The sequence below is a fragment of the Aotus nancymaae genome, unplaced genomic scaffold (genome assembly GCF_030222135.1).
Source record: "Aotus nancymaae isolate 86718 unplaced genomic scaffold, 86718_ANA_hifiasm-v0.15.2.pri h1tg000011l, whole genome shotgun sequence".
Classification (NCBI taxonomy): Eukaryota; Metazoa; Chordata; class Mammalia; order Primates; family Aotidae; genus Aotus; species Aotus nancymaae.
Genome location: NW_026988422.1, coordinates 86,584,456 through 86,590,455, shown reverse-complemented (window position 1 = coordinate 86,590,455; position 6,000 = coordinate 86,584,456).

Here is a 6,000-nt window from a genome sequence, read left to right as displayed (position 1 = left end):
GGTGTTTTTCTAACCTCTTTGTTGCTCACAAGTTTTTCAAGAAAGTCTGAGGCGTGACCAACTGCACATGTCTTTACCCTAAAAGCTTACTATAGGAAGGATACCTTCTGGACGGTAGGCGTGGGCATCCACTGTCTTGTGGCCACCTGAGACCTGACTTCTCTTTGTAAATCCCTTCTCAACGTTTCTTTCTGAGAAACTGGATTTTTCAGCCTCTTTCTCTGGCTTCTTGCCTTCCTCAACCTTTGGGGTTAGGTTTGCATAGACATACTCACTGAGGAACTAACCAGCCAACCTACGTTCGTTCCTTCCTTCCTTCCTTCCTTCCTTCCTTCCTTCCTTCCTTCCTTCCTTCCTTCCTTCCTCCCTCCCTCCCTCCCTCCCTTCCATCCTTCCTCCCTCCCTCCCTCCCTCACTCTCCCTCACAAGGTCAGGAGATTGAGACCATCCTGGCCAACATGGTGAAACCCTGTCTCTACTAAAAATACAAACATTAGCTGAGTGTGGTGGTGCACGCCTGTAATCCCCGCTACTCAGGAGGCTGAGGCAGGAGAATTGACTGAACCGGGACCTGGCAGGCAGAGGTTTCAGTGAGCCAAGATCATGCCACTGTACTCCAGCCTGGGGCTACAAATGGAGATTCTGTCTCAAAAAAAAAGAGAAAAAGAAAAGATCTTATTATTTATTCATTTAATACAGTTTGTTGTTTTTTGTTAAATAGATTTATCATACCTAGATATTTCTTTTTATTTTCATTTTACATAGTGATTGGAATGTTTTCCATGTAATAAAAATCACTCCTGGCCAGGCGCAGTGGCTCATGTCTGTAATCCCAGCATTCTGGAAGGTCAAGGCAGGCGGATCACCTGAAGTGAGGAGTTCAAGACCAACCTGACCAACATGGTGAAACCCCGTCTCTACTAAAAATACAAAAATTAGCCGGGCGTGGTGGTGTGCACCTGTAATCCCAGCTACTCAGGAGGCTGAGGCAGGAGAATTGCTTGAACCCAGGAGGCGGAGGTTGCAGTGAGCCGAGATTGTGCCACTGCACTCCAGCCTGGGCGACAAGAGCGAGTCTCCATCTCAACAACAACAACAACAACAAATCGTTCCTTTGATGCCCAGTTTTATGAGTTTTGGCAAACGCATATAATCACGCACCAGCCACCACCACATTAGAAACAGAACAATTCCACCACCTGACCCTTCCTGCTGCCCCTTCATAGCCCACTTATCTCCGTCCTGACTCCTGGCAACCCCCAGTCTGTCCCAATCTGCCTTGTCTCTGGCTTTGCCTTTCCAGATCTCCTGTGAACAGAATCACACAACACGCAGCCTTTCTCGTTTAGCACGATGCATTTGAGATCCATCCATGTTGTGGCACGTGGCAAGAGTTTGTCATTTTTACTGTTGAGTAGGATGCGATTCTATGGATGTACCGTAGTTTGTTTATTCTTTCATCAATTAAAGGATATTTGAGTTGTTTCCAGGTTTTGGCAAACATAAATAAAGCTGCTAAAAACATGAGCATACAGGTTTTGCATGAATGTAAGTTTACTTTTCCCTGGGTAAATACTTGGGAGTGGGATTTCCAGGTCGCATGGTAAGTATAGGTCTAACATCATAAGAAACTGGTCCAGGCAGGGCACAGTGGCTCACACCTGCAATCCCAGCACTTTGGGAAGCGGAGGTGGGCGGATCGCCTGAGGTCAGGAGTTTGAAACCAGCCTGGCCAACATGGTGAAATCCCGTCTCTACAAAACAAACAAACAAACAAACAATCAAACAAACAAAAAAATAGCCAGTGTGGTGGCGCATGCCTGTAATTCCAGCCACTTGGAGGCTGAGACATGAGAATTGCTTGAACTTGGGAGGTGGAGGTTGCAGTGAGCTGAGATGGTGCTGCTGCCCCCCAGCCTGGCAGCCTGGGTGATGAAGTGAGACTCTGTCTAAGAAAAAAATAAGAAAGAAAGAAACTGATCCAATGTATAGTCCATGCTGGTGAGTGTGATGTGTGCACTTGGAAAAAAAATGTGTTCTTCCGTTGCTGGGGGGAATGTTCTGTAAGTGTCAATTGGGTCAAGTTACCTGAAATATGAACTTCTACATCTTGACTAAATTTTAATTCCATCCGTTTTTTCTTCATGTATTTTTTTTCCATTTCCCTTCTTCACTGTTCTAGCAGAGCTTCATGTATTTTGAAACTGTCAACCATTCACATTTTTTTGACTGTTGTGTCTTTCTGGTGACTTGATCTTTTATCATCTCAAATGTCTCTTGTATCCCTGGTAATATTCTTTGTTTTGAAATCTACAGAATCTAATATCTAGCCTTCCTGTGCCGCCTCGTACTGTCAGCCTCTCTGTGACTTTATTTTTTGTTTTTGTTTTTTTGAGACAAGGTCTCCGTTGCCTAGGCTGCAGTGCAGTGGCTCAATCATGGCTCAGTGCAGCCTCAACCTCCCATGCTCAAGCTATCCTCCCACCTCAGCCTCCTGAGTAGCTGGGAGTACAAGTGCACACCACCATGCCTGGCTAATTTTTGTATTTTTTGTAGAGATGGGGTTTGGCCATGTTGCCCAGGCTGGTTTTGAACTCTTGACCTCAAGCGATCCGCCCGTCTCGACCTCCCAAAGTGGTTGAATTACAGGTGTGAGCCACTGCGCCCAGCCTTCTGTGACTGTACATTTATATGGCTCTAGTGTGAATAACATAATTGGGTGGAGCTTTTAAAAATTTACCCTGATAGTCCGGGTGCAGTGGCTCATGCCTCTAATCCCAGCACTTTGGGAGGCCGAGGTGGGCGGATCATGAGGTCAAGAGATCAAGACCATCCTGGCCAACATGGTGAAACCTCATCTCTACTAAAAAATATAAAAATTAACTGGGCAAAAGTAGAAAGAAAAAGATAAAAAAAGAAAAAAAAAGAAAAAAAAATTAGCTGGGCGTGGTGGGTGCGTGCCTGTAGTCCCAGCTACTTGGGAGGCTGAGGCAGGAGAATTGCTTGAACCTGGGAGACGGAGGTTGCAGTGAGCCGAGATATTGCCGCTGCACTCCAGCCTGGCACCCGGTGACAGAGCAAGACTCTGTCTCAAAAAAAAAAAAATTACCCTGATAATCTCTGCTTTTTAGTGTTTCGTCTATTTACATTTAATGTAGCTATCGACAGCACTGGGTTTCACCTACGGTTGTAGCTATTGACAGCACTGGGTTTCACCTACGGTTGTAGCTATCGACAGCACTGGGTTTCACCTACGGTTGTAGCTATCGACAGCACTGGGTTTCACCTACGGTTGTAGCTATCGACAGCACTGGGTTTCACCTACGGTTGTAGCTATCGACAGCACTGGGTTTCACCTACGGTTGTAGCTATCGACAGCACTGGGTTTCACCTACGGTTGTAGCTATCGACAGCACTGGGTTTCACCTACGGTTGTAGCTATCGACAGCACTGGGTTTCACCTACGGTTGTAGCTATCGACAGCACTGGGTTTCACCTACGGTTGTAGCTATCGACAGCACTGGGTTTCACCTACGGTTGCAGCTATCGACAGCACTGGGTTTCACCTACGGTTGTAGCTATCGACAGCACTGGGTTTCACCTACGGTTGTAGCTATCGACAGCACTGGGTTTCACCTACGGTTGTAGCTATCGACAGCACTGGGTTTCACCTACGGTTGTAGCTATCGACAGCACTGGGTTTCACCTACGGTTGTAGCTATCGACAGCACTGGGTTTCACCTACGGTTGTAGCTATCGACAGCACTGGGTTTCACCTACGGTTGTAGCTATCGACAGCACTGGGTTTCACCTACGGTTGCAGCTATTGACAGCACTGGGTTTCACCTACGGTTGCAGCTATCGACAGCACTGGGTTTCACCTACGGTTGTAGCTATCGACAGCACTGGGTTTCATCTACGGTTGTAGCTATCGACAGCACTGGGTTTCACCTACGGTTGTAGCTATCGACAGCACTGGGTTTCACCTACGGTTGCAGCTATCGACAGCACTGGGTTTCACCTACGGTTGCAGCTATCGACAGCACTGGGTTTCACCTACGGTTGCAGCTATCGACAGCACTGGGTTTCACCTACGGTTGCAGCTATCGACAGCACTGGGTTTCACCTACGGTTGCAGCTATCGACAGCACTGGGTTTCACCTACGGTTGCAGCTATCGACAGCACTGGGTTTCACCTACGGTTGCAGCTATCGACAGCACTGGGTTTCACCTACGGTTGCAGCTATCGACAGCACTGGGTTTCACCTACGGTTGCAGCTATCGACAGCACTGGGTTTCACCTACGGTTGCAGCTATCGACAGCACTGGGTTTCACCTACGGTTGCAGCTATCGACAGCACTGGGTTTCACCTACGGTTGCAGCTATCGACAGCACTGGGTTTCACCTACGGTTGTAGCTATCGACAGCACTGGGTTTCACCTACGGTTGCAGCTATCGACAGCACTGGGTTTCACCTACGGTTGCAGCTATCGACAGCACTGGGTTTCACCTACGGTTGTAGCTATCGACAGCACTGGGTTTCACCTACGGTTGTAGCTATCGACAGCACTGGGTTTCACCTACGGTTGTAGCTATCGACAGCACTGGGTTTCACCTACGGTTGCAGCTATCGACAGCACTGGGTTTCACCTACGGTTGCAGCTATCGACAGCACTGGGTTTCACCTACGGTTGCAGCTATCGACAGCACTGGGTTTCACCTACGGTTGCAGCTATCGACAGCACTGGGTTTCACCTACGGTTGTAGCTATCGACAGCACTGGGTTTCACCTACGGTTGTAGCTATTGACAGCACTGGGTTTCACCTACGGTTGTAGCTATTGACAGCACTGGGTTTCACCTACGGTTGTAGCTATTGACAGCACTGGGTTTCACCTACGGTTGTAGCTATTGACAGCACTGGGTTTCACCTACGGTTGTAGCTATTGACAGCACTGGGTTTCACCTACGGTTGTAGCTATTGACAGCACTGGGTTTCACCTACGGTTGCAGCTATTGACAGCACTGGGTTTCACCTACGGTTGCAGCTATTGACAGCACTGGGTTTCACCTACGGTTGTAGCTATTGACAGCACTGGGTTTCACCTACGGTTGCAGCTATTGACAGCACTGGGTTTCACCTACGGTTGTAGCTATTGACAGCACTGGGTTTCACCTACGGTTGTAGCTATTGACAGCACTGGGTTTCACCTACGGTTGTAGCTATTGACAGCACTGGGTTTCACCTACGGTTGTAGCTATTGACAGCACTGGGTTTCACCTACGGTTGTAGCTATTGACAGCACTGGGTTTCACCTACGGTTGTAGCTATTGACAGCACTGGGTTTCACCTACGGTTGTAGCTATTGACAGCACTGGGTTTCACCTACGGTTGTAGCTATTGACAGCACTGGGTTTCACCTACGGTTGTAGCTATTGACAGCACTGGGTTTCACCTACGGTTGTAGCTATTGACAGCACTGGGTTTCACCTACGGTTGTAGCTATTGACAGCACTGAGTTTCACCTACGGTTGTAGCTATTGACAGCACTGGGTTTCACCTACGGTTGTAGCTATTGACAGCACTGGGTTTCACCTACGGTTGTAGCTATTGACAGCACTGGGTTTCACCTACGGTTGTAGGTATTGACAGCACTGGATTTCATCTACGGTTGTACTATTTGCCTTCTGTTTGTTCCCTTCTCCTCAACAATCTCTTTCACGTTTTCTACCTTCTTTTGGGTTAAATGGATATTTCTTAGAATTCCATGTTAATGTATCTAATTGCACTTTCACAAAAATTCATCATGACATTATGTGTATTAGTGATCATCTAATTCAGTGGTCTTTCTTTCTACTTTAAACTTTATAATTTATTTACTATTACTATTTTTTAGGTGGAGTCTCATTCTGTCACCTAGGCTGGAGTGCAGTGGCATGATCACGGCTCACTGCAACCTCCACCTCCCGGGTTTAACCGATCCTCCTGCCTCAGCCTCC